Consider the following 20830-nt stretch of genomic DNA (forward strand, 5'->3'; position numbering starts at 1 on the left):
GCAGAGGCCAGCAGATTTCTCAATTGCAAACTTCATCAACAAAGACTCGCAGTTTACCGAATATTCATGCATTTAATTAGCAAGTCATAGTTGACGAATTAGTCAGTCTAAACACCTATTAGTATCAATCTTAACCTCAGTCCGAACAGTAAGCTTCGTGTCAGTTGCTCCGCGCAGCATTCTGTTCCACAGATCTCGGACCTCGGAACAGTATAATAAGTATTGTAACATAACGCCCTTGTAACATACTCTTGTACCGACTGTTTACGCTGCAAATAAAACTCGCTCCTCTACCCATCGGAGCAACCACCAAATCTCGACTTCTCATCTCTCCTCCTGACAACTCTCCATATTTCCCGTGTCATCCCCAATCACAGCGGTCTCGTCCCTCAACCACACAAAAAATGCAATGCGCATTCAATAATCGTAATATTTGAGGGCATTTGTCAGTTTTCCTCTCCTTAAGTCATACAAAACAACTGTTATAAAAAATGCATTTCTAAATTATTATAAATCTATTTTGTGTTACCTTCTCCAAAAATACTAGAAAATTTATAAAAAAGTTTTTTAGTCGCTTCATACCTAAACAGTTTTAGAACTGCTACGCTTAATAATTGGATAAGAAACATGTTCCAAGACATGTACAACATATTTTGAAATACAACAAAACGATGTACATTTTAATTTTGTTTCTATCCTTAATATTCTCGCAAAGGGAAGAATATTTACCATAATTCCATACGGATATTACTTCACATTATGTATTCTGTGTCTCCTTTTACACTTGATAAATTATAAATATTTATACTTGAGGTAGGCTAGATTCGGGACGAAGGCTTTTACGTTATATTTCCGGCGAGCGTCGACGCGAACACAAAAGAGAATCGCTATATCCGCTCTCTCTAAAAATACGCTTGCAGTTGAAGCTCTACGCTGCGTAGAGGGTATGTGAGTGTATGTACCAGTGGCGAGAAGTGTCGGTTGAAGGGAGGTAAACGATGTGTACCTGAAAAAATTCACACGTTGACAGCAATTCTTAAAAGGCAACTTGATAACTGAATAGGTAGATACTCTTAGCTTATTTCGTAAGGGCGGTTGGCTAAATTAGTAGAATACATTAGCCAGAATCCAATGGATGCATGCTCTAAGTTTATTCAGCAGCATATTTTTGAAGTTATACTTCTTTAGGCGAGTTTGGAAAATCAGATCAGAGTGTATTTTTGGGATGTGACATGTAACACATAATTTATTTTTTCACACGAAAAAAATCGCACTCGATTGGATTCGAACCACGATTGTTCGGTTATCAGCCAAACGCACTGTCTTTACGCCACAGTATGATAATGCAATCGTGACGATGATTATACAGTATAATATTATGGTTTGTTCCGTTGCCCAGGAAACGAATTTATTATTGTTGGCCAAAATAAAATAAAAACAACGAGAAATAATTAAATAATTTATTTAGTGATATAAGTTAAGGTGTCTAGAAATAAACCAGCGGCATTCCAATAAGCGGCTTTCCCTTATTCTAGTTTTTATTGATCTCTTCTTCTCTTCTTCTTGGTCGTGCACTCATGGCTGAGGATCGTAACCACATTTAAATTTCGCCATCCTTTGAGCGACCAAGACTTTCCATCCTTCTCGATCTTCCGCTTTTCTCAGGGCAGAATGGATGGTGCCCCCAGTCAGCTCTTTCACTTGGTCGCTCCATCGCGCAGACGCTCTTCCTCTGCTTCGCTTTCCTTGGAGGCTACCCAAGACTACCAGTCTCTCCAGGTTGTCTGGTCCGCGCCTGACAATATGTCCAAAAAACTGCAGAATTCTTCTCAGACATATCGTCGAGAGCCGTTCCTTTATTTTCAGTCCCTGGATGATTATTGATATGGGGCTATTAAAACGTCCTCCTTTTTATATGTGATTAGCTGTCAAAACTAAGCTTAATCTTTTTAAGTGTGATAGGTACGTTACCTTTGTTTGGTATTACATATTTAGTTTATGTGAAAACTATTTTCTAACTGTTTGAATATTTTTGTTTGATGTGAATTTTGACTAACGCGGTGTGCGATTTTTGTTACGCCAAAGAAGTATAACTTTTAACGCGCGTACATAAGTACACACACCAATTTTTTTCAAGATGTTTACAAATAACGCTTTATAACTTTACTAGAGAATCGAAATATATTTGCAAAGAGTTAATAATTGAATTGAAACAACAGTCTGGCGATAGCGGTTTTTTTCTTCTGTTGGTAACGTCTGGTTTTAAACTAGGATATAGTGCTTTAAAAAAAGTAATGTAGATAAAATTATATCGCAAATATGCATAGTAAAATTATTACCTAGGTATTTAATTGAATTAGAATTAATATTTAAAAAAAATATACACAGTGATAATATATTATTTTGTAATTTAAATGTACTACATTAATAAATTTAATGCAGTAGAGTAGGTACTTACTACTTCAATAGTCATGAATTATCTGCTATGTTTGGTGTTCGTAAATGTTCGGTAATTTCGAAAGGGCAGTCAGGTAAATGGGGCACTTAAATTAATCATTTAATAAGAAAATGAAATAAATCAACTTACTGTCCAAATGTTTTTTTTTGTTACCCATTGCTTACCTCTTCCTTACAGGAACTCTACGCCACTGATGTATACATTGTCGTAGACCCCTCTACGAGTGAAGTACTACGAGTGCGCCCTGCCGTAGGCTTATACGCCCAGGGATTGTGTATCTTGAGTACTGAGGCTTTGCAGAGTAATTTTGCAGCTATTTGTTTGAGAACACTACTTGGGCGTTCTATTCATTTGTCTACCAGTCACCTTACAGTAAAATATAACTTGAGGTTTTTTTGTATTATTTCCTGTAATACTACTGCATTAATACAGCTTAAAGATGCGACACTTGTTACACTTACTAAATTAACCCCCCTCTTCAAGAATAAGGCTTCTGATGTTCTTACAAACGGGAGTTGGCTGCAATTTTAACTGAGATTAATATTATTTTATTTTTTATCTGTCTGTCTGTCGGCTGTCTGTATTTTGATTACATATTATATTTTTAGTCTTCTATGTAATTTAATAATGGTAGATCGAGTAATAATTTATTATTAATGTGTGTAAACAAGTAAATCCTTCGGAGGCGAGCCAATTATTTTATAATTTATTAATAATTAACTGCAGTCGAATTTAATTAATTTTGGATAACTATATATTATAAATACTCAACGCATTGTACGGGTTTTAAAGAAATTGCCATGAGAAATAAAATGTAATATTATTTATATTATGTTTTTCAATGTTAATTTTTTAGACGTGGCACTACATCCTTACCCTTTTGTAGTATCTGTTGCAATATTGCAGTATCTGTACGATATTTTGTGTCTGCACATTAATGGACTTAAGAATAGTTTATGCATATAGTATAGTTATTTTTTTATGAAATTAGAATAAACAATCAACAGAAAATTTTATTGAAATATTTAAGAATGTCAAATTGTTTTTATCATTCGGCTAATCTCAAAGACCACCGATTCCTTCTTACTGCCTCCGGACTTATGGCTTAAGTAGAAAAGGTACGAGTACAACAAAACCGCTGGTGAGTTGCTCAAAGTGGGTCACCACTCCAACCAACCCGGCCTGGTTAAGCTCCCCCTTTTTATCTGTTGTTAAGCTGAAAGCACAGTTACGGATACGACGAGCGACTTGTTAGAAATATAAATTCAGTAAAAGAAGTTGGACTTGTGGCAAAGCATACGACTGTGAAGCCGTACGATATGGATTTGAATCAGGATCTGGCATTAGTGGTGTTTTACCATGTGTATTTGATCACATAAGATAAGTCTTAGATTCACTAATAGCAAAACCGATATTTTTTACAAATGGGGCAACTTTCCGTTAGAGTTGCATAAGTGTCGACAATATAATATTTGAGAATGGCATCTTCAAGATGCGATATCAACAAGAGAATCATGTCTGCGAATAAATGCTACTTTGGTCTGTTAAGACATTTTAAGTCCCGCTTACTATCTCGCCGAACTAAAAGCACTCTTTACAAGACACTTGTAAAGCCAGTGCTCACCTACGCATCGGAAACCTGAACATTAACTCTGCGAAATGAACGAGCCCTGAACATCTTTGAAAGAAAAATTCTCCGCCGTATATATGGACCGATCAGGGATGGCACCAATTGGAGGAGAAGATATAATGCTGAGCTCTACGGGCTGTACGAAGATTGCAGCGCAGTTCAATCAATTAAGATTGGGATACTGCGATGGCTAGGTCATGTGCACCGTATGAATGACAATGAACCGGCAAAAAGAGTGATGTCCAGCAATCCAATAGGACGTAGAAGAAGAGGGAGGCCAAAGATTCGCTGGTTAGATGGAGCTGCCAGTGACTGCCGTATTCTGGGGGTACCAAATTGGAAAGCGGCCACACTGGATAGGGACAGGTGGAAGGAGCTGTTGGAGGAGGCCAGGACCCACACCGGGTTGTCGCGCCCCTGATGATGATGATGATCTTCAAGATGCTATAACTTATAGCACGTAATATTGTTTGTCGTTACGGAAGTAAAAATGAAATTTATTACTACGCTTTTATTAATTATTTGTAAACGATGTGGACATGCTTAGTTATTCATTTGAAAATCATTTATCGATGAAGTTAATTTTCTGACACTGTTTTAAAGAAAATATTGCGACGTCATGGTTGATATATTATTTTGCACGCAATTGCACTGAGCGTCAAAAGGATGGCTAATGATTAACTCAAAAATCGTCAAAAAATCCCGCTAACCTTTCGTTTACTATGGATAATAATGTTTATTTTATCTTATATTGTCACATTGCGTTACCGTGGTAGTTCCACGATTTCTTTTTTTCCAGTGCGATACAAACATAATTATATGAGTTTTGGGAGAACAAAATGATACTTTTGTTTTCGTAGATAGTTTTTTACTAACCCAATTACTGATGATCTCCTTCTTCATGTTTATATATTATTTAAAACATAACATAGTGATTATTCTTCATTTTCTTTACGATACAATACTACGTGAGTCTTAACCATAAAAGCAGGCATTTGCCTCCATAAAGATCTTTTCAAAGCAGAAGCGAAGCTTCCATCCAGTTTTAGAAGCCAAATGTTTTTAAATCCATCTTCACACTATCTCTTAAAGTTGTACAAGGCCAACATACCAGTATTTGAAAATGAGAATGTTTTATTTTTGGCAACGTACTTATAGTATAGATTAATACATACTTATTCATAATTATTATGGGTTATGAATTGTTTTAAGGATCGTTCTATGTATAGCTAAAATATGAAGTGAATGCAATGAATATTAACTATAATTTTTAATTACCAGAGCCATTCCACGCGATTGGGTAAAACGTCATGGTTCCTTCGCTGCTGACCGTGTTATCTAAATAGAACCATTCTTTTATAATAAAGCTAGCCTGTCTATAATAAGAACGTTGTATAGTTCGCGGGGGGTGACGTTCGGAAAGCGGGCGGCGGTCGGAACGCCTCAGAAGGTGATAGCAAGCGGTCGTTTCGACGCACTTATTGTTTACTGCCATTGCATGATGTGTACTCAATTAGAGTGTTTGTGTTAGAGCCGATCGGTAGCCGGTATCTCTGCAAACTATAACTGCTATGCTGTAACTCGGGACATTGAAGGCATTGAAGGACATTGTAGAATGGCCCTAACGTGACTTGACATCACAGAGCGGACAAGGTTAATAGATCATTCTAATTGGATTGCCATACCGAATTGTACAGTGTAAATGTATACGTTCAATAGATTGAAATAATAATTGTTTATTTAGCCGCTTTTCTCGATTATGGTGTCAGCCTTACCCACATTATCGCACCTACCCGTTTGATTGCGAGGCAGTGCCGAGGAAGTGGAAACAGTTGCGGTGGAAGGAAACAACGCGAGAAACATCTTCAGAATTAATGTAGCGGTGGGCTACCTCTGGCTGTTTGCTGATTGGAATGACCATCTACCTATCTTTACAATATATCTTCCGAGTGTAAGTGAGGATTGAATTTTGTATGACCGTACACAATGTAGTTTTAATAGTATCAATTATTATGAAGACTTGAAGTTAATGGCCCCACCAAACCACACCCGCCCCGCCCCGCACCCAGTCTTAATCGGGCGATCAAGGAACCCTACATTTGGATGTGAAGCAGCATTTTTATTTTTATGACTGAGAATGTCTCAGGAGCATTTACCAAAGACTAAGATCGCCATGGACTCAAATGTTCTTTGACCGAATTTACATGACGTTTGGTTAAGGTACCCATGGAAGAGATGAGCACGTAGAGGCAATATTAAAAATTGTAGTACGTAACAAATTAAAGCTATTACAAAACTGCCGAACATTCTAAGTGAAAAGATTATCACCTTGGCAGTATGACGCCGCAAATTTTCTAAATGCAATAAAATTGGCCTTTGTGGCGACCAGGTCCTGTGTTGAAATGAATTTATATTTTGTAGGTACAATAATAATCATCATCATTATCAGTGACAGGGCAGATCAAATCCGCCTCCAAGAACTTTCACCATCTCCCCTTGTCAGTATTAGAGGTGAGTTGGAAATACTGTCACCAGTTTTTGTACTCAAGTTTTGGATGAAACTACCCATACTCAGTATGTGTGGCCCAATAAATTTATTCCAAAAAAATAGTGATGAAATCATCGCGAGTCGCTGTTCTGTGCACTCGCCAGTTGGTAGACTTTCAATACTATTGACATTAAATGCGCACGAACGAGATATCACTTAAATATAGGTATTTTTTTAATTTATTAGTCTATTGCATTTGAATGTATGAATAATAGGTCATACATTTTGTGTCGCAGCACAGTGGTGAGATGACGCACAGGCTTAGGCTTGTTATAGGTTTACAATTTTCAAAAAATCACTGTTATTCCTTTTTGTTAACAAGAATATTGTAACCTAACAGAAAAACAACTCGTAAATTTAAAATGTGTTGAAAATTTTATAATAAATGGGATTTTTCGACAAGCGGAGCTCAGCGTATTTTTAGCAATTCTATTGAAGCCGATACACAGTCTGAGTTCCCTGAGCTGATACGTATTTCAAATACTAATATGGAGATGGTTTTAGTTTCAGCTGAGTATGAAACTTTTGTCGCATACGCACGCCAAGTGCTCTATATAGTATTCCAAGTACTCGAAAGTATTTTGGAACAAGTTTCTATACTAAATATTTTTTTATACTGGTAGTAAGTATACTTAGTCTTCAAAATCGACCAGTTTTCCCATCTCTAGTCAGTATCCTCCAGGTGTCTTCACAGATCGCTTTAAAATCTTTGTTGACACCTTCCAATCACTGGAGCCTCAGTCGATATTTGATCTTCTGGTCTGATATCCAGGATTATTCTCGGTGGCATGGCACTCCATTCTTCCTACACGTTCCGCCCATTGAAGTCTACCAAGTTTAACGAATACGGAGATACATTCTTCTTGGAAGATGTTGTGGATTACAATACCGAATGAAAAATATCAATAGTTACCGGTTTTCGTTAAAAATATTTCAAGACAATTCTTTTACGGCACCCTAATTATTTTTTCAGTGCCGTCAATTTCCAGACAAAATGAATTAATATTCTATCAAGAAACCGAAAATGACAGAATTTTTTAGCTCTTGCCATATTCCAAGAGAGTTTTTCCGTCTAAAATAAATATGTGGTGTACATATTTAAAATACAGTATTTTTTAATTTTTATTATAACTTTATAGTTTCTTTTCTAGGTATTGATGATTAGCGTAATCCCACTTTTCAGAATATTCGTATTGCAATCGATGACTCCAGGTTATTTTAAGTACATTATGCTTCTCCTTTCAGTCTAGGCTCATAATATATTCTACATATTTTTCTCCAATACATGGAGCGCACGCTCGTCGATATTGGTAAGAGTTCAACACTCTTACTCATATGTCACCATTGGTCGAATTAACGTATTGTACACCAGAATATTTGGACGGCGGGAGATGATACGAGACTTTAGATGTTGTTGTATACCAAAATGGTACTCTTTTGATGTTTTGCGAGGTCTCGTTATTGGTAACGAAGATCATGGGTTGCTGGGATGCCTAGGAGGTATAGATGGAGAGTCGTCAGGAGGAGAGATGAGAAGTCGAGATTTGGTGGTTGCTCCGATGGATGAAGGAGCGAGTTTTATTTGCAGCGTAAACAGTCGGTACAAGAATATGTTACAAGAGCGTTATGTTATAATACTTATGATACTCTTCCGAGGTCCGAGCCTCGGTCGAACAGAATACTGTGCGGAGCGAATGACACGAAGCTTACTGATCAGGCTGAGATTAAGATTGATACTAACTACTTGAGAAATCTGCTGGCCTCTGCATTATTGCAAACTTCATCAAAGATGACTCTCAATTTACCGAATATTCATGCATATAATTAGCGGGTCATAGTTGATGAGTTAGTCAGTCTAAATACCTATTAGTATCAATCCCCAATCACAGCGGTCTCGTCCAACCAACCACGAGACCCCACGAAAGTGGTGACACCGACGTGACCCCCCCTCTCTAGCGGATCCGAGCTTGGTGGAATAGAATTCATAGAATATAATGTTATAACTCGTTTTATTTCTTCACTAAAGAAATTTTTGTTGGTTTAGGGAAAAGTGATACACAAAACTATGAACATACTCGAAGACGATGACACACAAATAACTTCATAATATTATGTTTATATTATTATTAAAAAAATAAAGGTTAATAGTAGATCACTGATTAATTGTGTTTAAATAATTTATATAGCGACTGTTACGTTTCAGAATAGTGGTCAGGGCGCCTGCCTCTCAATTTATGGGCTCGAATGACTGGATTGAACTAACGCTGACACTAGATCATGGAATCGATAGGAAAAGCTAATGGTTAACGATCATTCTTTGTAAAGACGTCTGTTAAGATAACTTCCGCTCTGTGGATGTGCGTAATATGCTTTCCCTCGGAGTGGAAATGGTAATGTGTCTCTCCCTTTTGCTATGAAAACATCGAAAAAATTCAAATGATTACATAATTTATTTATTGCGTACTATATTTTTTATTTATCTATATTGTATTGGGACAATTTGTCAATGTTAAAAGAAACAAAAACACTTAAGTGAAAGTATGATTCAAAATTACAAATTTATTTTAGTAAAAGTTGATAATATGACTATCTTTTCATCATATTGTCACTTAGTTAATTTTTCCTGCCATTATTTATCGGTATTTATTTTGACACCTCCAAATGACCAGTGTAGTAGCTGATATCAAATCACGATATGATATATATTTGGAACAATGCTACTGTAAGGATATTTTTTTACCACGTTTTTATTAGCTCGTATTCTTGTTTGTCCTGTACAAATTTTGTCTTGTTTGTCCAACACAAATCTTGCAATCGAATGTTAACTAACTTCCCGACTAGCTAGACATTTGAACCTTTTAGAATATATCAGAACACGATGAAAATGCATTCTTTTAATACTTTTAGCCATCTTTAAGCAGAATTGAATTCATTTTCAGTTAATTCTGTTTTGTATGGAAAGTTATTTAGGAAAAAAATCGTAAAAACTAAAATACTATTATTGGTTTCTCAAGGGGGTCCTAGCAACTAAATTATTAATATATACGTGCGTTACTATGGAAATCAATATGAAATGTCGAAATGACATTTCAGTATTCTATATTTATTCAGTATTTCTACAAAAAAAAAGTTTTTATTAATACATAGAATTGTCAAGAAATTGTCAACAATTCAATTGTCATTCAACAGAAAATTTAAAAACGTGGTATATAAAAAGTTCTTTTTATCATGTAATTATTTAGTATTACAGTGCCGAGTTCATTTGTTTGTAAGAAAACACTTATACGAAAGGAAATTAGCCGAAACCATTGTGACGATTATCAAATAGCAGAAAAACATTTAAGCCAAATGGAATTTTTATCGATTGGCACTACGCCGAAGTGGTAATTTTTCGAATTTAAAACAAAAAAAACTTCTGTTTAAAACCACTATAACATAGTTATACTACGTAAATGCCAAATAAATGAATTGATGATGTTTCATTATTTAGATTAAATTAAAGAAGTGGTTATTATTTTGAAATAAATATTCAATTATTATACGGTGGGTAGTTTGAACTTCCTGTGTTTATAATAATTGAATAACTAAAAAGTGAAGTGAAGTCATTGGCATCAAATATTTATTTAGAATTAATGTCAAATTTTCGTATTTAATATCTTTTTATAATATAAATCTTGCGGATATCTTTAAAATACTTTCGGCTACCAAGCATTATGTTTGTATTAAATTGTGCCAAGGTAAAAAAAATATTTATTATATTATTTTCATATTAAATAAATCCATTCCATTGAGTAGTCTATGTCACAGTGGTGGAAGACGCCAAATTACCCAAGAGGGTCGAATTTAAGAGACCGAAAAGAAAAATTAGGATTGGATGACCTAAACTGAGGTAAATTGGGCTTTTTTGAAAGAGAAGTTGCATTTTTCAAAGCATCAGTTTCAAAGCATTTCCTAAAGGCAACCATGAACTATTTTAAAAATCCATGCACTGCAACATTAAAAAATGCACAAAAAACAGCATTATCATTAATTTCTTTCGTTATAATTGCAATATTTTATTTATAAATTAAAGCATTGAATAAACAATATTTAAATACGTATAATATTATGTTTAGGCCAGTATATTTTTTAAAAATTTTGAAAACACTTAGGTATTTTAACTGTATTGACTTCAAGCCCTACGATATATATTACAATGGTAGTCTTATCAGTTATGTTATCTTAAAATTATTTGATATTGTTTGTTTGTATAACGTACAAGTTTAGTATTTGACATCAAATTATAATATACCAACCAGTGGCGAAGGGTGGAGGTAGGCTGTTAAGATTCGGCATAAATAGTGCACACTAAAATTTGTCAATCATATTTATTTATTTTCATTGAACTAAGAATACAAATAGCAGATTGCGCTTGTTAGTTTTTAAATTTCAATTAAACTCTGCTCAAAATCAACCCATAATAATTTAGGTATTCTATGGGCGATCCAACCAAAATAGTGCATTCTTTTTCAGTCATACTTATTTGTTTTTGTTCAATTAAAAATACATAATATTAAAGATGGCGTTGGTTAGTTATTAAAAATTCATAAAGCCCTGCCTATTCCAAACCATAATTGATTCTATCTATAAAACATCTCAAATTATGAATGGTTTAATTTTATCATTTTCGATATTGTATAGATAGACGAATATATTTTGACTATTATCTACTGTGGCTTGTATTAGGCTATGACTGACAGAGTTTAGTGTACACTATTTATGTCGGATCTTAACAGTCTACCACTACCCTTCGCCACTGATACCAACAGTGCTTAGACGAAGTAAAGAAAATTCAAATGTAGTAGATTTTTTAGTGCACCCCCCCAATTAGATTTGGGTACCACCAGCCGCCACTGGTACCGTATATGAAGAGAAAGTTTCTATCATATCATATTAATATAAATTTTTAATTAACATCGTGTAGCTTTACAGCTACGGTGATAAATAAGTTTCCTTATTAAATCACAAGTTGTTATGAAGCTACGAAGAAATTTAATTTAGTTGATGAATTATTATCTCTGTAGTTTATTGTGACTTATTTAAGTTGGCAAGATTCTTAATTTACAATATTAACAATCAAAAATTGTATTTTGTATTTATTCATTAGGAAAGAGTGTAATAATTAGATAAGTATGTTCTCTGATGGAAGTAAAAATTATACGATTTTATACAAATTACTGAAAATTTACCCTTCAAGTGTTTTAAAATAACTTTTTCTTAAATAATTTTGTGAGATACAAATTACTTTTTTTTATATTTATTTAGGTAATTAAATAAAAATATATTAAAAATATTCAGTTGGATGACACAATGCATAAGACCATAAAATAAACCAATGGATAGGGAAGCACACAAGAATTATTCGAGATGTGATAGTGGTCGCTAAGTAGATGAATATTTTTTTTGCTTGGCGAGTGGACAACCACTATCATACAGTGGTACCCAAAGGGACTTAAACGACTACTAGATATGCCCTAAAATACGCTGATAGACGAATTCATAAAGTTCGATGAATATACGGTGCTGCGAAGAACTTAGAATAGAGAAGAGTGGGAGGAGTATGGGGATACCTTCATCCAACAGTGGATTACCCCGGCTGATGCTAATGATATTATAATTATTAAATAATAAATCACATTTCCATATTTGAGAAAAAAAATCAAACTAAACTTCTGTTGGGCCGATCGGACCGTCCGACCTGGTCGCCACAAAAGCCAAATTTATTGCATTTAGAAAATTTGCGGCGTCATACTGCCAACGTGAAGATCTCTTCACTTAGAATGTCGCCAGTTTTGTATTAGCTTTAATTTGTTACTTACTACAATTTTTAATATTGCCTCTACGTGCTCATCTCTCACATTACTTAAAGGTTAAGGTACCCATACCTTAACTTAAAGTCATGTAAATTTAGTCAAAGCAATTTTGAGTACGTGCTGACCTTAGTCTTGGGTAACTGTTCCTGAGACATTCCCAGTCATAAAAATAAAAATGATGCCTCAGATCCAAACGTAGGGTTCCCCGATACGCCCGATTAAGACCGGGTGTGGTGTGGGGCGGGTGTGGTTTGGTATGGCCAATAACTTCAATATACATACTTCTATTACTTAAATAAAAAATATCAACATAAAAATAACTAATATTAAATGTGTGTTTTTATGTAAATTATAGTAATTCATTCTTAATTATGTCCAAATACAAATATACAAATAGTCCACGATGGGCGAGTGTAACCTGTCGGCTTATAAAGTCGTGGGCCCCAGGTCAGTCAAAATCATACGTTGTTTTTTCGATGTGTGTTTGGACCCGTCGGATGGATCTAATTGATTGAGCAAGTGGCATTTCTTGTAAAAAATTTAAATTTGTTAACTCGTTCGACGTGGACGACACGGCTGCCGTGTCCCCGTTAAACGGCTATTAGATACAATTAGCATGCATCAAAAATTAATTAAAAGGTACGCAGTGATTGTGTTAAGAACCCTCTACGTGGGGCAGCCAAGTTCCACACCGGATTATGAGCCAATTAATAAAAAAAATGTTGATATTGGAACTAATGTATGAATTCACCTCACCTTGATAAGTTCTAAATGCTATAATATACACGTATTTACAAAACTTTACTAAACATCTATTCACGGGTATCATAAAGTTTCAGGTTTAATTTCCGGTTGGGTCAAATGGAATAATATGTTGACTCTTAGATAAATTTACCGTAATGTATTTGGCTCCAGGTTATCGATATTTTTGACATTGTGCCTTAGCTTTCACCCCAAAGCCTTCGTTGAAAATTGTACTAGAGCTTCTAGTTTTTTTTTTGATCCAGCTGTGTACCTCTTTAACTACTATACAGGAAAATTGACCACAGACGATATATTATATTTTTAATAAAAATTTTTGGTTTGCTTATTTCATTAATCAGGAGGCGATTAAAAATAAAATTTACTAACGCAGTTCATTTAAGGGCGGACGTGCTCGGCGTGGGTCAAAATGGAGCTTTTTTTTCTATTTTCAAAGCATGATCCTGGACATATGATACAGTTTTCTCTGTATATAAGATGTGCTCTTCAAGTTTTTAAGCGAAATAATTGTCAAAGAATGGAAAATAATCCAAATAAAGTTTGAAATAGTGTCTCCAGATAATGCACGAAAGTTTACCAGATCAAATTATACCATTAAACGTTCAAAGAAGACTGAAAAACGGTAAGTAAATTTTGATTTTCAAACGTTTTACGACAGTTAGCATCTTAGAACCTCAGGGCTGTGCCTTGGCTGTTCATATTTTAAGTTCAGATTTAAAACTGCATAATATCGTGTAAACTGGTTCAGCCATCTATATTTTTTTATATATTTTTATTCAAAAATATTGTTATGTTTGCTTAGTTACCTATTTAATTCTAATATCATAAAACTCAAAATAAATTCATAAACCCAATTATAATTTTCAAATTATTAAGTGTTAGTTGTAAATATGAAATAAGTTATACATTTATATTGTTGTTTTTTTCGGGTGCCGGATGAAATCCCGAAGGCTTTTTTTGCTTCATTCCATAATTAATAATAGTCTTTTATACTACTATTTTAATTATCTAGATAAATTATACAATCGAGAAAAAGCGCCGCCTTTTGGGGTGCCGCTGGTTGAAAATTATTTTGTTGCTTCATTCCATAATTAATAACAGTTTTTATATAACTATTTTAATTATCTTGTTAAATTACACACCCAAGAAAAAGCGCCGCCTATTGGGGAACCGCTGGTTGAAAATTAATACTGTTTATATTTTTTATCGGGATTTCGGCCTTCGGGATTTCGGCCATTCGGGATTTTGGCTTTCGGGATTTCGGCTTTCGGGATGTCGGCATTCGGGATTTCAGCATTCGGGATTTCGTCCGGCACCCATTTTAACACAACCCTGTTTGTTAGAATACAAAACAAACCAATCGAATACAAAACAAAACTGTCCATCTCCAATAGTATTTATTTCAAACCTGGTCAAATCCAGATGATACAAAACAAACATAGCCATCTCCAACATAAAATCGTAAATATCTTGTTTGTTAAAGATTCGCGATTATTGAGCATTGTTTAAATCGTATCTTTTAAATAAAATATAATCATAAATTAGGAAATTAACCACAAAAACAAAAAAGTTGATTTACTCAGTTTCACTTGTGATGGAGATGGCCACGTTTGTTTTTTAGCGTCACATTTATTTTCAGTTATAATGTACATATTGATATATGTTATACGGTTTGAAATACTGTATCTGATTGCGTCATCTCAATTGTCACAGTGTGTGCGAAAATGTATTGTTTTTACGCCTGTGTGCTTTGCAACGGTAATAAAATTACGGCCGCAGTCGTCGTAAGTATGAAATGTCGAGGAGGTCGTAACTCGAGAAATTCCTGTATATATATAATATATATTCAAACTTGCAATAAATGTCTGTCATTTTTGCGTGGCTACCTCAGTCTTGGATATCTATCTGCTTCTGAGACATTAACAGGCGTAAAAAAAACTTCTGATGCTTTACATCCAAACGTAGGGGCTCGTGAAACGATCTTAAATCGATTAAGACCGAGTGTGGTACGAGCGGGTTTATTTGGAGAGGTCATTGTTTGTGTTGTTGTTTTTTTGAATTACCTACAGCGTTTTCTGTTTAACAAACTGCATTGCTAAACTGTCATACATACTTAGAAGAAAATCACAGAACAGATTAATAAATATAATTCCGATAAGCTATTCCCTAATACACGAAATTTTGACGCAGGGTTTTGAATGTGTGAGTGTGGTCCAACGAAAATGAATCAGACATTATAGACGTGCAACAGTGTGTGTTGCAACCTTCAAATACACCAATATTGAATGAGCGTCAGCGCATAAACTGAGAGTACTTATCAGAACGAAGGACAAGCGTATTCTGTACACGTGTTTAAGTTTATCTCATATTCTTTCACACTCGAGCTCCGTTGCCTGTTACTCCACACCCGTTAGGTATTTCAGTTGCCATTATTTCTGAGTTCCCTGAAAAAAACCCACACACACCGGCAAAGAACACAAATCAGATATATATATTTTTTAACATCTTTTCATATTTTTGAAGGTAATAAATACCTCACTATTAGTCAAACTGACATGACAGCGCGTTCCTACTACCTGATATTAAAAGTCTAATTTATTTTACTATTAAGCACTTTTAAATTGATGTATATTGCAGCCAGGTTTTTCCATTTGATACCTACCGGATACGACCCACTAACATAATATTCAAGATTATGAAATTGATCTGAGCATGCTGTTTTATTTGGAAGCTAGGCTAGTTTACCTAACGACGTGCATTTTAGGGCTCCTTATCTTTATCAAAAATATGGGCAAATCAGTTCCACTTTTTAAGAGGGAGAGGCATGCCAGCAGAGAACCTAGCGGAAAAATACGAAGCTTGCAATTTGAGATTTTTTTTGATAATTTACAATTTCAACTGTATTAATTGATAAATATGTATCTGAAAACATTAAAAAGATATTTTTTTAAATTCAAAGATAAACTTACAATTGTAAAAAAATGTAATAAAAAGTGAATTCGTTGCAGGGTGATATCTTATTATTGCATTCTATATTATCGTCATATTTATTATTATAATTTAGTTTATTAAGTTTTCAATTTTTTACTGTTTAGATTGTTGACTAATTCATCGTTTTAAATTTTTTTATATTTATTTTCAAAAACATCGATTTTTATAAAAATATAAATGTGTATAAGTTGAAATTCTTTTTATATATAAATAATGTAATAATAACGAAAGCTATGTACCGAATATGTAATAAATTCACATTTTTTTTACAATTGTAAGTTTATCCTTGACTTAAAGAAATTATTTTTCTTTTTAATGTTTTCAGATACATATTTATTAATTAATACAGTTGAAATAATTGTAAATTATTAAAAACAAATCTCAAATTGCAAGCTTCATATTTTTCCGCTAGGTTCTCTGCTTGCATGCCTGGTCTGATCAAAAAAGCCTGGTCGAACAAACGTCAACGATCTTTGTAACGTAACACTTAAGAGTAAAATTATCTTGTTTCTTTATAACAAAATTCTTAACAAAACACTACTGCACCGTCAGACGAAAACCATTTCTGTATTTACTGATAACCACCATAAATATTATCACAGTTATATTGTTAATGGTATATCTACTAACTGACCATTATGGTAGGTATAATATGGAAGCTGTTAAGAGGGCACTTCAGTAAAACGGAAAATAATTTTTAACTATAGGTGCGACGAGATTTTGGACTCGCTGGCAATCGAAGAGCGAACGTTGAGCTGTGAACACGTCAATTTGTTTAGTGATGGCGACGGGGGTATTAACTCTTAAATCGTATAAAGATGACTAAAAAACGTTATCCATTTACTTGAAAAAGAAAACATGTCAATGAATGTATTATTATTGTTACTAATAGAACAATAAACAGAGCATTAAATGGACGCATGTTGGATTTGTATGACAAATTATATTTCGTTCGGCACGCGTCATTTGCACAATCCGCGCATCGCCTAGCCACGATCTTTTTAGACCATGCCTCAACATAGCCTTAATAATATTGTATTATGACCGCTATGCGATTAATAAACACCAAACGAGAGAAATAGATGAAATTTCAAACGGAAAAGCATTGTTTTAATAAAATGAGGTTTTTTAGAAAACTACCCATCCAAGAATAACGTAACATCCAAGGAGCATCCATAAAAAACCATTGCCTTGAACATTTAACCTTTTCGCTGTCGGCGTTTAAATATTTTAATATCAGCTGCGATCACCGAAACACTTACAGCCCCGCACGTAAACTTATGAGGCAAAATTTAATATATTTTTAGGTAATGAGGGTGATAAATGAGTATTCCAAGGGAGTTTAATATCCAGAGCTATTTATTTGAAATTTCTCAGCGAACTCCAGGGGCCATGGCGTCTATACGTCACTAGTTTCCTAAAGCGGAAATTTTAAAATACAGAGGTTATTTTTTCTGGTAATAAGGCAGGATTTTGTATCTACAGATTAAGCTACGTATTGTCTTTTCTTTATTCGCCCCATTTCATATAAAAAACAAAATAAATATGACCTTTCAGGAAAAATATAAATTTAATATTGAAATTGTCCTATCTTCATTCCTAATCGCTAGAAAGCCTCAAATAAACGGGACTTTGCCGGCAAGCTTAGAATATCTCATCTTAATCAATATAATATGTTCAAAATGATTGGGTGACTAGGTACAACGAAATAATGACCTAACCTAACCTAACGTAGATAGATTCCACAAAAAATAATGTTTCATTTTTCCCCTGGCTTTTCTGTTTTGTCACTGTTCTGATTTTGATGGTGCAGCTGGTTGCACTCTATCACATATTTTGTAGCTTCCTTAGCGTCACATTCGTATTTTACAACGTTTTTATTAGTTCGTATTCTTGTCTGTCCGGTGGTTGTTTGTCCAGTACAAATCTTGCAATCGATTTTTAACTAACTTCCCGACTAGCTAGACATTTTAAACTTTTAGAATATATCAGAACACGATACCAATGCATTCTTTTAATACGTTTAGCCATATTTAAGCAGAATTGAATTCATTTTCAGTTAATTCTGTTTTCGTATGGAAAGTTATTTCAGAAAAATCCGTAAAAAGTAAAAGACTATTATTGGTTGCTAGCATTATGGTCAACTCCTAGCAACTAAATTATTAACATATACGTGCGTTACTATGGAAATCAAAATGAAATTTCAAAATGACATTTCAGTATTCTATATTATTGTTTGTTTGTTTTTTATTTAGGTACTTCATATCAAGTACAAGTTTGAGTATATTCAGCCTAATAATTTAACAGAAAATTTAAAAACGTTGTATATAAAAAGTTCTTTTTATCTTGTAATTATTTAAGATTCATCGGAATATCCCTACTCCTTCATATTGTTTTTTGTTCTGGTCACTCTATTGTGTATCCGATCCATTGTCTTCTAAAGAAGGTATAGTAAGACACCAAATTGAAGATTTTTTTTTTTAATTAATTGTTTATTAATTTTTTTCCGACCTCTATCTGATTTCGGGTGATCCCCGTGGAAATAACGAGTGCCGGCTCGGAATCACCGATGTTTGAAAATGCTGCGTTGGTACTAAAATGTAAAGTCAAAATAACATGAATAAACATTTTTTCGTGTTGATTTTTTCATTTCAAAGATATTCATAGTAGATGATATTTCGTTTATCGTTACGTGTATATAAATAATTCATCTGTTGATTTAATTTAATCTGGGGACGGCATTAATATTCATCCTATTTTTCTTGCAAAATTTAAATTCAATTACTCTCCGGAAAATTAATAAAATCAACGGTAAAAACTTATTAGATTAGCGACATCTGTATTATTATATTTTACATTTATGTATATGCCGTTGGTTAAGTTATTTAGTGGTGATTTAATTAATGTTTAAAACAGACACCTTTAAAACTATTTAATTTGCGCTATTTGCACGACATGGATGTAAAATGCTCGCCAATATTTTTTCTCTCCATGTTAAATAATCATTTAATAACGACTCTCCGTTACTGATTCTAATGAGTAATGAGATATTCTCATTTTAGTAAATTGCGTGATTTAAATATGAAATTGTCGTTGTCAGATGAATGCACTATCAGCAACAATGGTAAATTCACAAATGGATTCAGAAAAAAAGGTAGAGTTCGGTTATGAAGAATACAGCGGAAAACACATTTGAAAATACCCGATATTTGTTAGTTTAGGTTGGGTTAGGTTAGGTTAGTTTAGGTTAGGTTTGGTTAGGTTAAACTTAAAAATAATCCAGTATATCGGCTATTTTGAAAAGGTATTTGCCGCTGTATTCCTCATAACCGAACTATACCGAAAAAAACTCTTAAAATGGGTCACGGCCAAAAATTGGTGGAAAATAATGAATTTTACTAATTATACCAGCGATTTTCAGAATTTTTTGGTTGGCGGAACCCATAGAGCGTTTTGTAAAATCTTGGGAAACCCTTACCGATCCAGAGAGGTAAATTATAAAAGAAACTCTCGCAAGGCAGGTACTTTAATGATGCGTTATAATATGATAATTAATCAGTATTTTCAAAATAGTTAATTGTTTTAAAATATGTCATGTAAATTCAATACTACCAAAAACTTTCTAGACATTCTTGCAGAATCCATATCACACTACTCGCGGAACCCGGTTGGGAATCATCACCGAATTACAGTAAGAGTGAGCATGCTAAAGTTTTCATACCCCTTTGAGCTTTCAAAGAATAATAGCTCAAAACTAAGTTTAATATGCTGATATTAAATTTTCCCCGATTTACAACGAAATGCACTTTGACATTTTCGTTTTATTCCAACTGACAGTAAAACAAAAGATATACAATTTAATTGTCATACTAGATTTCACTTTGAATTTAGAACACATTCATTTGCACGTGTGCACATTTCAAAGTCAAATACATTGTTTAATCACTGGTGCCTGCGTGTAAAGGTATCGAAAGCATTCATGTACCTATACAGTATACATAATAATATATCTTCGTTGTCTTTCCATCTCAAATATAAAAGAAATTGTGTAACCCTATATGACGTTCTTCAATCCGCCCATATTGTATAGAGTAATCTGAATCTGAACTGCATTTGTCTTCTTCGCGAATGATAATTTATAATTAATGTTTTACTTGTATCTATCTATCTATATATATATATATATATATATATATATTACCATGGCCTCCACAAGGGGGGGCTGACAGGGCTCTAGCCTAGGGGCCCAGGCTCAGGGGGGGCCCGGCGTGACGGGTCGTTCAGATAAATGAGATAAATACACATCTTAATTTTGCTCTAATAGCTAAAAAAGTCGCCTGCGGCGCTAGTTTACTTCGGACTTATTACCATTTTAAAACATATGGTTTTTGGGACGTGTTGAGTAATATTGTGTTTAAAAATCGCTAAATTACACTGAATTTTATTTGACCTCGAACACCATTTGAAAAACAATACTAGAGAGCTATCAGTCTGCCTTTAAACATAGCGATAGGTAGGGGGCACGCCCAAGACCCTGGCCTGGGGGCCCGCTTCAAGATGTGGGGGCCATGTACATTACATATATATAT

The sequence above is a fragment of the Rhyacophila brunnea genome, unplaced genomic scaffold, assembly GCF_057557595.1.
Source record: "Rhyacophila brunnea isolate RB1 unplaced genomic scaffold, BYU_Rbru_1.0 scaffold_2, whole genome shotgun sequence".
NCBI lineage: Eukaryota > Metazoa > Arthropoda > Insecta > Trichoptera > Rhyacophilidae > Rhyacophila > Rhyacophila brunnea.